General features: G+C 41.8%; 1 protein-coding gene across 1 annotated transcript in view; it reads left to right on the top strand.

Moving 5' to 3' along the window:
• Positions 1-15,116, top strand: part of LOC126088297 (probable beta-hexosaminidase fdl) — an 819,052-nt gene that overhangs the window by 77,932 nt on the left and 726,004 nt on the right. The gene's annotated exons all lie outside the window — the stretch shown is intronic.

The following is a 15,116-nucleotide window of genomic DNA, read 5'->3' as shown; positions in this document are numbered from 1 at the left end:
CATACGAGTCTGAAAACCGCTGCTGTCAAGAGGAGCAGGGCTGTCCTTGATGATCATATTGCGTATTCCCCCCTCAGGTACTGACAGCAGGTGGGAAAATGTGCTGTAACCTGCAGTGATTACCCTTTAGTACTTTTCCTGCCACCTACCGGTTAGTCCAAGTACTACACGCTTATAACTGGAATGGCGAGTGAAACAGCGCTCCATCTGATGGGAAAAAATGAATTGTGAATTAATATGGAACGCCTCTCGTAGAAGAAAGTCAACTGCCAGTCCCTGAAAGAATCGTCCGAACTCTGCAGGTCTTCCTACGTTTCGCTGAACTATCCGACAGACATCTTCCGCGAACACGCCAACAGAGCTGCCGGCGTTACCTATTAGATTATTTATTTGTCAACAGTAATTATATTATCATATTTCTTTGTCAAAGTTGATATACCAAATACTTATGTCAAAGAAATTTCTTGGTGTATTAGGAGACTTTGTCAAATGTCGCCTGTCTTCAAATAAATATGATCAAATCAAGAGCCTCGTAGTAGATTTGATCGTAAAAGTCGTTCGTCTTCTATACACTGCAATGTGAAATATAACCGCTTGGAGCGCTGGCGTTTCTACAGTTATTTGACGTTTCTGAGTGTGTTTGTAAATATGGTTTCAAAGTTGGTGTGTTCCTTCAACTATTTTTTTTTATTTTTATTTTTTAATAAACTGGCCTCGACAAGGCTGGGGGTGAGCCAGGGGCACAGTGCATGCTATTAATTGTGAGTTGATGGGCAAGTGGAATATGCTGTGGGCGACTTCCCCCATGTCCATTATCACATCTACAGCCATCCACCTCTACGTCTGGAAACATCGAGGTAGCTTTTCAGCAAGCCAGAAGAGAACAGAAAATAAAAATACTTTCTTAACTGTCCATTCTATTTTGTTTATTCTTGAACTGTAGATGTCACAAGTTAAAAAGCGCTTCAGCTGATTCGTACTTTTTATTAATTTTGTAGTTGTTGGAACACTAATTCCATTAATTAAATTATTCAAATAAAAAATAATTCTTATCGCCCAGTAGTGCGCTAAACTTACATTCACATATTCCCCCTTCGATGCTTTATATACAGCTTCGCACCTTTCTAGAATTATTTTGGTTAATATGCAATGTGATATTCGAGTGCTGTATTGTAAACTAGAGTACCTCTCTCCTGTGTCAAGAAATCCTAGTGTGACAGTTTGCCTGTCTTCTGCACATACAGCATTTCTCAAAAGAGAATTCTCTTTTGTAATATGAGAAGCCACTTTACTGAGAAAATACTGAAATACACTTTCACCCATTCGTAAGTACGTTACGTCCTCCACAAGCAGCTCACGTAACACATTTTGCTGAATGCGACGTAATACCTATGGCTTCATTGAAGTATTTTTCCTTTCTTTCCGTCGCTTTTCTTCCAAACACACACACACAGTGCAATTGTGGTACTAGTAACTGCAGCGCATAATAAGAGGTTGTTGTCCTCCATCTTGAAATATGATGAAAAATATGACGACAGTGTAATACCCCTTTTTCACGCCACGTCAAATATCTTTGTCAAACAAATCTGACGAATATTTGATCAAGTCTTTGACCTAATATTTGTCAATCCCTCAATTACACTACATTGTTTCACCATGAAGATGACGTGCTACAGACGCGAAATTTAACCGACAGGAAGAAGATGCTGTGATATGCAAATGATTAGCTCTTCAGAGCATTCACACAAGGTTGGCGCCGGTGGAGACACCTACGACGTGCTGACATTAAGAAAGTTTCCAACCGATTTCTCGTACACAAACAGCACTTGACCGGCGTTGCCTGGTCAAACGTTGTGATGCCTCGTATAAGGAGGAGAAATGTGTACCATCACGTTTCCGACTTTGAAAAAAGGTGGAATTGTACCCTATCGCGATTGCGGTTTATCGTATCGCGACATTGCTGCTCGCGTTGGTCAAGATCCAATGACGGATAGCAGAATATGGAATCAGTGGGTTCAGGAGGGTAATACGGAACGCCGTGCTGCATCCCAACTGCCTCGTATCACTAGCAGTCGAGATGACAGGCATCTTATCCGTATGGCTGTAACGGATCGTGCAGCCGCGTCTCGATCCCTGAGTCAAAAGATGGGGACGTTTGCAAGACAACAACCATCTGCACGAACAGTTCGACGACGTTTGCAGCAGCATGGACTATCAGCTCGAAGACCATGGCTGCGGTTACCCTCGACGGTGCATCACAGACAGGAGCGCCTGCGATGGTGTACTCAACGACGAACCTTGGTGCACGAATGACAAAATGTCATTTTTTCGGATTAATCCAGGCTCTGTTTACAGCATCATGACGGTCGCATCCGTGTTTGGAGACATCGCGGTGAACGCACATGGGAAACGTGTATTCGTCATCGCCATAGTGGCATATCACCCGGCGTGATGGTATGAGGTGCAATTGGTTACACTTCTCGTTCACCTCTTGTTCGCATTGAGGGCACTTTGAACTGTGGACGTTACATTTCAGATGTGTTACGACCCGTGGCTCTACCCTTCATTCGATCCCTGCGAAACCCTACATTTCAGCAGGATAATGCACGACCGCATGTTGCAGGTCCTGTACGGTCCTTTCTGGATACAGAAAATGTTCGACTGCTGCCCTGGCCAGCACATTCTCCAGATCTATCGCCAATTGAAAACGTCTGATCAATGGTGGCCGAGCAACTGGCTCGTAACAATACGCCAGTCACTACTCTTGATGAACTGTGGTATCGTGTTGAAGCTGTATGGGCAGCTGTACCTGTACACGCCTTCCAAGCTCTGTTTGACGCAATCCCCAGGCGTATCACGGCCGTTATTACGGCCAGAGATGGTTGTTCTCGGTACTGATTTCTCAGGATCTATGCACCAAAATTGAGTGAAAATGTAATCACATGTCAGTTCTAGTATAATATATTTGTCCAATGCATACCCGTTTATCATCTGCATTTCTTCTTGCTGTAGCAATTTTAATGGCCAGTAGTGTACCGCTACCTCTTTCGACTTCATCGCTTTAAGAACGACTTGTACAGCTGTCTCTTTTAAACGATTCCTACGTAAGTTACCTGAACGTATCTGAACACTTTGCTCTTGCCGTGTCAGTGTTTTACGATACTAGCAACAAATCTCGGAAACCATCCGAAACCTTCGGTCAGGCTAACGAGATGAGGTAACCTACAAAACTGCACCAGGCTCTTCTACGGTCTTTAGTTATCCGGTGCACAGCAAAACTACTTAAACATGACCATTCCATTCCTTAGTTCAATTACCCATCGACATTTATTCGGTGTGACAGGCTACAAATGTTTGCTACTGTTGTAATCTGTTGTTATAGGATTCTTTACCAAGTTTATCGACGGGATGTAGCATTTATTCACGTTTAGAGCGTACTGCCATTTACCGCACAAAGTGTAAATACTCTCTAAATCGTTCTGTATTTCCGTACGTTCTTCGAGTCATTTAAAACGATTGTGCAGTATTGCCAGAAATAAAATGTAGAGTTCAGAAGATCTCTGATTGCTATTGATGTATACTGAGAGCATTATCAGTCTCATTGGTATTCCTTGTGCATATCAGAGACTTTTCTATTGAACACTCGAAGTGCTGATTGGTATTTCTTGAGCATATCAGAGACTTTTCTGTTGAACATTCGAAGTGCTGATTTTTTTTCCTAAAAGTCAATCGTTTGCCTGTGAAAGATGTTGGTGCCGTTAAATATCTTATTCCTGAACAATTTTATATAAGCCAACTTCGCTTTCACTCACTAAAATTAATGAATTGTTGTCCTAACGTCATTGAAATTTGAGTTTTAAATTACTTATTAATATAGGAAGAGATACTGATGCCATCTTTGGGAAGGTAGCCTCATAATTTTGAATTGGCTGAATTGGTGCAACCAGGGATCAATGGAAAAGAAAGCAATTCCAATTACACTTGCTTCAGAGAAGAAAAATCACTCGTAAATTTGCCATGGCGACATTGTTCGATAATTCATTTTTAGTGAGTGACGTTCGTACTGTAATATCTACAGGGGAATTCCTGGCCACCAAATATGCACATTATGACTTTAGGGGAGATGTCAGTTCATTGCAGCTTGCAATAACAGTCCAACAAAATTCACTTTTTACGTACACTTATGTTCAGAAGAAACAGAATACCTGGAACGACTGGAGATAGGACATTTATATTCACAAGACATGTACATTAGTATGTTCTGCAGAAATGATTAGCATTTGAACCCTATCGGACCGCGGTTTCTAGGTCAACATCGATATCGCAGCGCAACACCACTCACTAGTGAAATGTGCCTAGGCTCTCGTTGTCGCTATAAACCTAAAGTAATGGATCAGTGTGACTTTAGCAGACGTGTAGGATGCCTCGCAGACGTAGGGGCGAACAATGCCATCAAATCTGCGAGTTTGAAAGAGGGTACGTTTCTGGCATGAGAGAATGTGATGCATACATCCGGGAAATTGCTGCTCGTGTGGGATGAAGTGTTCCGGCAGTGCAACGGGAGTGTGCATGGTTCAGGGAAGGCCCTGGTACACGAGGTGGGTTATGTGGCACCACCTAGACCACTCACCCAGAAGATCGATTCCTCATCCGAATGGCACTGTAGGGCAATCTGCGTCCTCCTCGGCTATGGTGCAAAAGAGGAACAGGGTAGCACATCGTACAAACCAGGGGCGGGCAAACGTTGCACGCGGCTCATGAGCGCACAGCGCTGCACGTGTGCTGCTCGCGTGCAATCGTCGAATGGGGCAGTGGCGACAGCCGGCAGGTTGCGGCAGTGTAGTACCAGGCTAAGCTGCGGACGTTGAATCGAAGCGACCACTACGTAGTGAACGTTGTATTTCAATAACCGGAAAATGCAGAGTGAAACAAGGAAACGGAGAATTGGAGATTTGCTATCTTTTAAAAAGGAATGGGAGAATCATTTGTTCTCTGTGGAAAAACGTGAAAATTGGAAATGTATAATATGTGACAGTATTCTCGCTGGTGAGCGGAAGTTTAATATTGAACGAAATTATAATAAATTTCAGTATGTTGCCGTTCTTAGTGCAATAAAAGAGGAATTTCTCAAGCGATTTGGGGATATATCTTACTTATCCCAAGGTTTTGAATAGTTCTCGAGAGAATCTGGTTTCTGTAGATGATTTTCATCTCAGTTTGCAAATGGAATTACTAGATCTACAGTGTAATTCTCGTCTGAGAGACAAGTTCCTTTTGGCAAGACGTGTAATAGATCTTTATCACGACTTTCCACGGCAAGAGTTTCCTCGTCTCCATAGTGAAGCCATGAAGATAGTCAATGTTGACCTCGACATACTTTTGTGAGAGATTTTTTTCTGTTATGAAAATTAATAAGTCTCGGTTAATAGCAAACATCGGTAATGAAAATTGACGTAACTGTTTGCGTTTGTCTGTATGTAGAAATTTTGTTCCAGACATTAAACGTATTGTAAACTCCACCTGTGGTAATTAAACAAAACGTATCGTAGGTAATAGGTACTCTTTCAAACCATGATTACTTTCAAGAACTCCTACTAACCATATTCCTTCATTTAATAAAGCAGACCAGGAAACAAAACGCATTACAGGGGAAGAAGCGGAGAGACGGTATGGTGGGGAGGGGTGAGAGGCGGGTGGCCAGCTTGCCCCTATGTGCACGCAGAACACCTGTTAACTGCACACGTGCATGTGCACCGCACACGTGCAGAATTCCTGCCCGCCCCTGTCGTACACTATCAGGGTTGACAGTCCGCTGACGTTTATTACGGCATCGGTTATGTGCGCGTCCTCCAATTCTCCGCCTACCTTTGATGAATACTCAAAACCATGCTAGGCGCCAATGGTGTACGGAACGACGTCACTGGGGACAGGAATGGCATCTGACAATGTTTTCGGACGAATCTGGGTTCAGTTTGTTTGAAAATGATGGCCGCATTTTGGTTCACCGCAGACAGAGGGAGCGGCACCACGGTGACTGCATTCGCACAAGACATACAGTACCAACTCAAGGCATTATGGTGGGGGATGGTATGGGGTACAACCACAAATCACAGTTGTTGTGTGTCCAGGAAACCGTGATCAGTGTGACCTACGTGAATGACATCCTATAGCCTGTAGGGATACCTTTTCTGCACAACAATCTAGACGCCATTTTTCAGCAAGATAATGCACGACCACTTGTTGCTGCATGAACACTTGTCTTCTTGGTTTCACAGGATGTCAGCCTTTTTCCCTAGCCCGCCAGATCACCAATCTTGTAACCAATAGAAAATTTATGGAAATGTAAATGCCGTGTGGCTAGGGCCTCCCGTCGGGTAGACCGGTCGCCTGGTGCAAATTTCGAGTTGACGCCACTTCGGTGACTTGCGTGTCGATGAGGATGAAATGATGATGATGAGGACAACACAACACCCGGTCCCTGAGCGGAGAAAATCTCCGACCCAGCCGGGAATGGAATGCGGACCATTAGGTATGATATTCCGTCGCGCCCACCACTCAGCGACCAGGGGCGGACATGGAAAATGTATCGGATATGGTGAAACGACGAGTGCAGCGCTATGGCCCCCAGTGCCAACCACCAAAGATGAACATTGGAACCAGGTGAATGGAGTATGGTTGGCTATACAACAGAACACCTTGCCTTTATGCGTCCATGCCGTCACGCGTGGCGAACCTTGTGTCTACTAGGCAACAGGTCACATGCTGAACCGAGTTGATGTGGCAGAAACCACATAACGTGATAAAAATGATATTGAATAACTTCGCATACCAAAACTGACGCCGTAACGACATAAATATTATCGCAGAAAAATAACAAAGACTCTGTAATCAATTAATATGATCTGCGAAGGTAATTGCAATCTCTGTTCTTTTGCAAAAAAGATCGCTTTCTCTTCCGTTTTGTTTCTGCGTAGTGTAAGACGCCATTTTGTGACGAGGCACGAAAACGTGTAAGTTTCATGTAATATTTAGCCTAAATATAATCAAATATTACTTAAAAGTATGGCTAAAGCTTTTCTCTAACAGCTCCTATATTCATGAAGTGATAATTTCAATACTTTATGCAAATTTTATAGGGGAACAGTGGTGCAGAGGTCAGCGCCATTGTTCATAATGATAACGGCCCGGAGTCTTAGTATTCGCTATTTTTGACAATGAAAAATAACTGTAAATGTAAGAGAATTCTCTTGATTAGCGGTTCTTATTTTGAAACAGTAAAGGTTATCGGTTTTTTCAATATTGAATCATATTTGAGTAAAGTGCCTTCAGTAAATTACTACGCAGTTTTTCCAATATTGAATCATATTTAAGTAAAGTGAGTTTAGTAAATTATTACGATCCCCGCTCGACTAAGTTGCAAGAATATCCTTAACGTTGCATTTTCATATAAGTAAAAAACAATTTACAAAAATCAAACTTAATTTGATGGTATACAGTTACATTACGAATTTCGTGTGTCGGTAGTGTCTTTTAATATAAAAACTTCGTGTCAGGCAAACTAACTGCGAAAAGTACCGCAAGTGAGTCATTGACGTAAATAGTTTTCTTGTTGTGAAGCAGGCTGAATAACACGAACCCCAACTTTTCATAACATGTAAAAACCAATACATAAAGAACCACAACATTGACTGAAATACCAATCATTTCTGCAGAATATACTAATGTACACGCCCTCTGAATATGAATGTCGTATCTCTAGTCGTTCAAGGTGTATTTTTTTTAATATGAGTGTATCTATGGCAGGTCTAGTATCTGCAGCACATGCCTCTTAGTAGCGGCATCTAAGACATATAAAGGGTTTCAAAGTCTTTGCAACAATGTCTAGAGGTGACAGGTCACGACATGTAGAACAACTTTTATTAGAGACAAAATGTTCGCTGAAGCATCCTGGGCACGCTAAGCACCCTTTATTATTAATTATGCCTCTGAGAGGTGACAGGGTGTAGGCACTCTTCGACATGACTCTGCCGTGTGTGTAGCCTATAATACAATCATCAGCTCTATGCGTAAGGTCAGAATTAAAGTTCCTCATTCGCTTCTAAAACATCTTTCTCTGGTTAGAGATACTCGAGCTTAAGGTTTTCTTCTAGAAATCTATGTGCAGGAGTGGCAGATGCAGTACACGTGCTTAGTCGACCGCGCTAGTTCGATGAAATCTCGCAGTCCCAGGACCGGCGAATACTAAAGAACACCTATCGTCGTTGGGAAGCGCCAGCGAAAGTTTTGTCTGGAAGAGAAGTCATTCACCATGACGTGATGTATCTCGTCTTGTAGTGGTACTTGAATTACGTAACCATTGCGGCACCTCACCTCAACCTCTCGATACCAGCAATATTCTACTGTGTTTCTGTAAAGTAGTTAACATATTTCTGAGACAACATTCAGATTTGATTTCATTAATGTAGAGGTACTTTGATACATCGATATGTTTATATTGCAATGATATTATTCTGATGTGAATTCTTTCTTTTGTCACTATGATCTTTGACGTACTTGTAACTCTGATTTTTGGGCGCGTAAGCGGTTATTAGAGACTCAAGTCTTGGTCGTCATGTTGAAAAGACCCAAATTGTAGTCAGTTTATGAAATGTGAACTTTAACATTGAGGAAGATATTTTCAAGTATGTTTTATATTGTGAAGTGATGTTGCAATAAAAGTAATAAAAAGCAGTGTAACTTAAATTCGGAGTGCTGATTACTTTTTTACATCACCATTATCTTAACTTGCAAAAGTTTATTCTTCAAGAATGGTTTATGAAACAAATCTATAAAACTTTTGAATATCGCAGAATAGCACCTAGGCCTCTTTGCATCCGAGCTTGGGATCATCATTACCTAGATTTTCTACGATTGAGCCATGAGTTCACAACGAGACCAGCGTGGGAAACACGAAAAGATGAGTGCCTAGTTTATCCATTATTTCGTGAAATGACTTTATTAACTGTGCTCTAATGACACCTGCCACATAATATAACTTTTTTGTTGCCCGAAAATGCAATATTTAGCAGCGTGAGCAACACTACAATCATAATTAATTTTTGACCTTTGTTGTGGTAGGGTTGTTAGAGTCTCTATCCATTTGATGCGAAGACTTTGAAACACCTTACACACTAGTTTTCTAGTTCATGCCAGAGACATCTGCTGATAAAATTCGTTGGATTGACTACATGGTCGTGACGATCAGCATATAAATTTAGGTATTGTGTAATGGTCAATGGCAATGTGCCTTACCTCTTCGGATGTCAAATTGATAGAAATTTGAACGAAAAGAAACAACCGACGGCTTTGGCAAATGATTAGAGTCTTAGCAGAATGATAGATTTCAGATTTTCGTCGCAGTGCTGACGGTGTAACCAGATAAATGGCTGCTAGAATGCGACACGGATGCTACACGTTTTACAGGCGCTATTCTCCAACATTGCGGGCGATGTTAAAAGACCAAAAATTCTAGTTTTCTTTGCAGCTTGAGAGGTGATGTAAGGACATCAACACAAAATAACCATAGTTATTATCGTACCATTACAGTCACCGCTCTCAAGCCGACCGTAAGTCGTTTCGCAGTACAGTCATTACGCGTAGTGGCGGTTATACGGAGATACGAGCACACAATGCTTTATGGCACTGCCTCTTTCCCAAATGGAAGACCTAGTCACTGTACTTTGGAGTTTGCTATCAAGCCAAGTGCGCAGTAAGGGTGATATTCAGTTTTATCTGGGGTGTCTGAAACGGAAAGACGACATGAAAGCCTCTTTCATACACGAAGGTGACATCACTGCAATACAGTCTAGAGCCATTGTCTCGCAACACTGTCACAGATTTGACAGATGGATGCAGAAGATCTTCGAAGTCTAACGTCATCCCATTGTAAATTTCTCTATTGTTCCTTACTGAATGCTCTACGAGAACTCGCCAAGTCTCTACTGTATAAGACCCTTGTTCTCATTTCCCTCTCATCACTTGGCGATTTCACATACAGAAAATATAAAAATAATTGGCGGTAAAAAACTACAGCACTACTTATCGGCGTTAAATAACTAATGTATGTAATAACTTCCCAAAGATAAGTACGTCACAAAAAATAATGTTACGTTAAAAATGTCACTTGCTTCATCTGAAAGCATTCGTACGAGATTAAAAAGAAATTGACAAATGAATCAAACTGTATAATGCTATAGATTGCATCTGCATGTAGTTTAATATCTCAGTGCCCCATATTCAGGTAACTTTTGCGTATTTTCTTGGTGCTCTTCCTTTTCGCTGTTTCCTTATGATGTCAGCCATCAGATACGCTCGACAACGACGAAACGTCTAGTCTTCAAAATAGTTACAATTTGCAGCTTTTGTGTTGTGTCTTTCCTCATTTTAATTGAGAGAACTTTGGGCCTTTCAGACAGGAGATTTAAAGTGATTCTCTTACACATCTCTTTTAATTATTTCTTTTCATTATTGATGACATGATAAACATGATTTTTTCAAAATTTTTGCGCGTTCCTCTACAAATGCTTCAACTTTCAGTGAAAAACATCTTTGCTAGGCTCCTTTGATATAATCTTCGTTAGAGTATGTGATAACAGGAAAAAAGCTAATTAAAATCTGCTAATTGATGAACGTTTCTCGATTTTCTTGTTGTGGCAAATTTATTCGTGTACTGAAACTTCAGCGACTTCCTCTGTCGTCATCGTCAGGCGTTAATTGCCGTACTAATAGGTAGTGTGTTACTCATAGAACAAGAATGTATATGGCGTTAGCGAAGATTAACGTGCAAGTTGTCAACAATGAAAGGAGCGATATTTGTGTCAAACGATGCTTGTTTACATTTTGCACTAAGACTGAAACTTAACTATTTCTCTCATCTACATCGCCAAGCGACCTTTTTTTCCCCTAAATCACTTCAGGCAAATGCAGAGATGGCTCCTTTGAAAGGGCACTACCGGCTTCCTTCCCCAACCTTCCCTACTCCAATTGGTACGATGACCTCGCTTTTTGGTACTCTTGCCCAAATCAACCAACTAAGAGACTTTCTCGGAATGGAAATCCAGTTGCAGGTTGCCTATGTAACGGCTTCCAGGGCCAACAAAAATTTGATTTTCGATATTGCGCAAAATTATTGACCCAATTTAAAATTTAAAACTCTGTCGTAATCTATTTATTAAGAGGTTATAATCTTATATCATAAGTTAAACACATTAAGACAAATATTAGAGTTAGAAACTGTGTCTTCAGGAACCGTAACTGACGCCTCGCAGTTACCCGGGCTTCATACACCCAGTATTTCAGAATTAGAGCACTTAGCGGCTTCCAACGGTTAACACACAATTTCAAACTATTTGGAAAGTTATCCTTGCTGACACCTTCCACAACATAACGAAAAGAAAAAAGTCTATCGTTTACTAAATTTTCGTTGTTCCAGCAAAATTTCAGCACCAGACATGATCTTTTAATTTATTACTTCCTTACTGTTGACTCCATTCGCGACATGGTTTGCAGACAGTTTTTACGGTATATCAATCAATGTACCTGCAACATGATATCGTTGTACGACACATACTTCAGGAAATATGACGTCATAAGCATGGAGATGCATAAAAAACTGGCTTTTCCTTACAATGGAACGCAAATAACTCAGAATATATTCATCTAGTGTTTCATGATGAGAGCACTTAGCGACTTACAACAAGCATTAGACATAATTTCAAACTTTTCTAAACTTTTTCTCGCTTACATGCTTAACATCAAATATTTAACACATTAGCACATTTGTAAAGTATTCAGGTGTTTGAAGCTGTGTTACACATGAGAGTTTCAGTCTCTAGAGACTCGGGTAGGGGTTTACCGGTTTACCGGTTTACCGTATTTCTACACATTTGTTAGTAACAGCAGTGATGAGTGACTGTTGCCTTTACTGACGCAAATCGAAATACAACAGAGTTACTTTTAATAGGTAAGTATCACAAAGGTACAATTCCATTTCTCGTTCCCGAAAGAGCTGCTTAATGTGATGAAAATATTGAGACAGAATAAAAATATCGTAGAGCTAATTTATACGACAGGTTTACGAGACAAGTGCTAGATAAATTCGGCAGTATGGGAGTGTGCTGCCAGTCAATCCCAGCAATTTACACCAACGGATAAGGTTTATATATGACAGTCTTAGTCATGGCATGCGGACTACATAGATCTCTTAAGCACTGTTCTCATTTTAAAGCAATCGCAATACAAAACTGTAGAACTAGTACCAATGTCATAGAGAATAAGTAGGTACGATTAGTAATACAGTTCCGGAAAATTTAATGAGGATGAAACATATGGAACCGGACTGGGAAAACAGAAACATTTCGTACCTGAAAATATTTCATTGTGCGATAAATCGCCAACTTGTTGCAAAGTTGTTGTTTCAAATTCAGTATTCTTTCGGAACATTTTCACGTTGGCGTACTAGGAAGCAATCTCACAATGGCGACACAGCACGTTTACATGTTACTACATTAAAGTTCTCCACCTGGTTCGCATTCGAGAGGACGATGTTTCAACTTCACATCCGACCATCGTGATATAGGTTTTCTAGTCGCTACAGGAAAATTTTGGGATGGTTCCTTTGAAAGAACGCGGCCGATTTGCTTCATAATCCTTGATACAATCCAAGCTTGCGCTCCGTCTCTAATGACCTCGACATCGAAGGTAATCCCTAATCCTGCTTCCTTCCATTAAAGCCCCTACGTGTTTTTCTGTTTGGATGTGAAGGATAATCTCGGGGACTGCTGTAGGGATTTTGATACGGTTTTCACTAACAGACAGACTGATTCTTGAGGAAGGCGTGTCCAAATTCCCACAACGCCAGACAAGACGTCTGACCATAGATACATACTGTACCCATGTGAGCCGGGGCGGATCGCGGGTGAGTTATTAAAATAGACTCATCAGTACGATGAAGAACAGTACAAACCCTAAAATGTAGCAGTGGCTGTCCGTCCTTTTCCTAGACTAAAAAAATTTCCGACAACTGAGATGTGACACTTGTCGCAAACAACGAGTTGCAGTTACCTTTCAAGCACTTTGAGCCGAGTTCTTACCAGTCATCGACTGCAAATTATTACGCTGTCTGTGAAATGTGCCTATAAAACACGATATGTTTGAGTGGAATCTGTCTCTACTAGCGGTGTAATTAAATTTGTAATCTGCAGGACGCTATGGACAAACCTTGTGCCGCACCATAATCATGAAACTGTAGAAATCGATGTAATTTGGCGACATAATTCTGTGCATCGGCATGTTCACTTCCCTCAATAGATATTCCTACAGTTACTGTGGTATTTCGATATGTAGTTGGCCGAATTACACCGCTCGACCAAAAAAAAAAAGGGAGAGAGAGAGAGAGAGAGAGAGAGAGAGGGAGGGGGGGGGGAGAGAAGCACCCAGAAGATACGGCCTAATGTCAATGTAACTTCAAACTCATACATATAATTGTAGTGATCTTCCCTCTCTTAGTGTATATTTTTATTTGAATTTATTTTATATATAATTTTTTTAAGAATGAATTATCTTACTTGGTCGATGGTTACGCGACCGGAATTGTCGTCTCTTACAAAAATGGTTCAAATGGCTCTCAGCACTATGGGACTTAACATCTGAGGTCATCAGTCCCAGAGACTTAGAACTACTTAAACCTAACTGACCTAAGGAGATCACACACATCCATGCCCGAGGCAGGATTCGAACCTGCGACCGCAGCAGTCTCGCGGTTCCGGACTGAAACGCCTAGAACCGCTCGTCCACAGCGGCCGGCTCCCTGAGTTCTTTGCTCGTTGCTTATTTTGCACGCACTTTTGATTGTTTATACTTATTAAGAAATTGAATTCTGTAATTACATATGTTCCGCGGCCTGAGCCAGTTCACGTAAAAGTTTTTTGAGTATAGTACCGCGTCTTAATGTGAAAGAGTTATAGTGGAGAAACCAACATGTCGGCCACAGTTACAATAGACTTCTTCTGGGTCTATGGTGCCAGTGATCAAAAAGTTACGGCAGCACATTGCCCAACCACTTACCACTGTCATTCATTTCTGCGCCACAGCAATAATCAACAGGCACAGCATTTCGCCATCGCACCCCCTTTGGTAACCGGCGTGATCAATTACTCTGTGACCTGCGGTATTAAGGGTGTTCCTGCAGTGTTGGGGCAGGCAAACTAAGAGATACCTGGAGCGTCTACTTGCCTACACGCCTGACCCCGGGGCGCAGTAGGCCGAGCGGTTGTAGGTGCTACAGTTTCGAATCCTGCCTCGGGCATGGGTGTGTGTGATGTCCTTAGGTTAGTTAGGTTTAAGTAGTTCTAAGTTCTAGGGGACTGATGACCTCAGAAGTTAAGTCCCATAGTGCTCAGAGCCTTTTGAGCCGGGGCGCATAAATATCGTACAACCAGCCAGCAGGAAGCATCTAATATTGACCAATATGGAAAAAACCACTGCCATGTGGTCAGGGAGGCATCATGCTCATCCGCCATCCGCTGATGGGGCAAATGTCACCATCCCCATTCTACAGCACCACTTGCCTACAGTCCAACAGCAGTTTCGATGGACCTAGGAACGAACTGAGACTTTAGTAGCCTCCAACCTGCCGAGTGTCTAGTGCCGCGAGGCACTGCCAGCCAGATGTCGTTGCCAGAGTTCGCTTCCTACAGTCATGCTCATAAATTCAGGTTAATTTCAGAATGTGGTGCCACACAACGTGGCACTACACAAAACTGGCGCTAATAGCATAATGAACATAATGAACACACATAACACAGATCTGTAAATCCACGGTATTGGTAATAAGTTGAGAAAACCGTCCCGAAACACATGTGCTACAAAACGCCACTGTTTCTTGCGCATGTACCCCGACATCAGTATGCGATATGATCACCATGCACACGTACACAGGCCGCCCAATCGGTTGGAATACTCTGGATCAGGTGGTCGCGCAGCTGCTGGGGTATAGCCCCCCATTCTTGCATCAGTGCCTGTCGGAACTCTAGAAGTGTTGTAGGGGTTTGAAGATGTGCAGCAATACGTCGACTGGG

The sequence above is a fragment of the Schistocerca cancellata genome, chromosome 6 (genome assembly GCF_023864275.1).
Source record: "Schistocerca cancellata isolate TAMUIC-IGC-003103 chromosome 6, iqSchCanc2.1, whole genome shotgun sequence".
NCBI lineage: Eukaryota > Metazoa > Arthropoda > Insecta > Orthoptera > Acrididae > Schistocerca > Schistocerca cancellata.
This window is presented reverse-complemented; position numbering and strand designations above follow the sequence as displayed.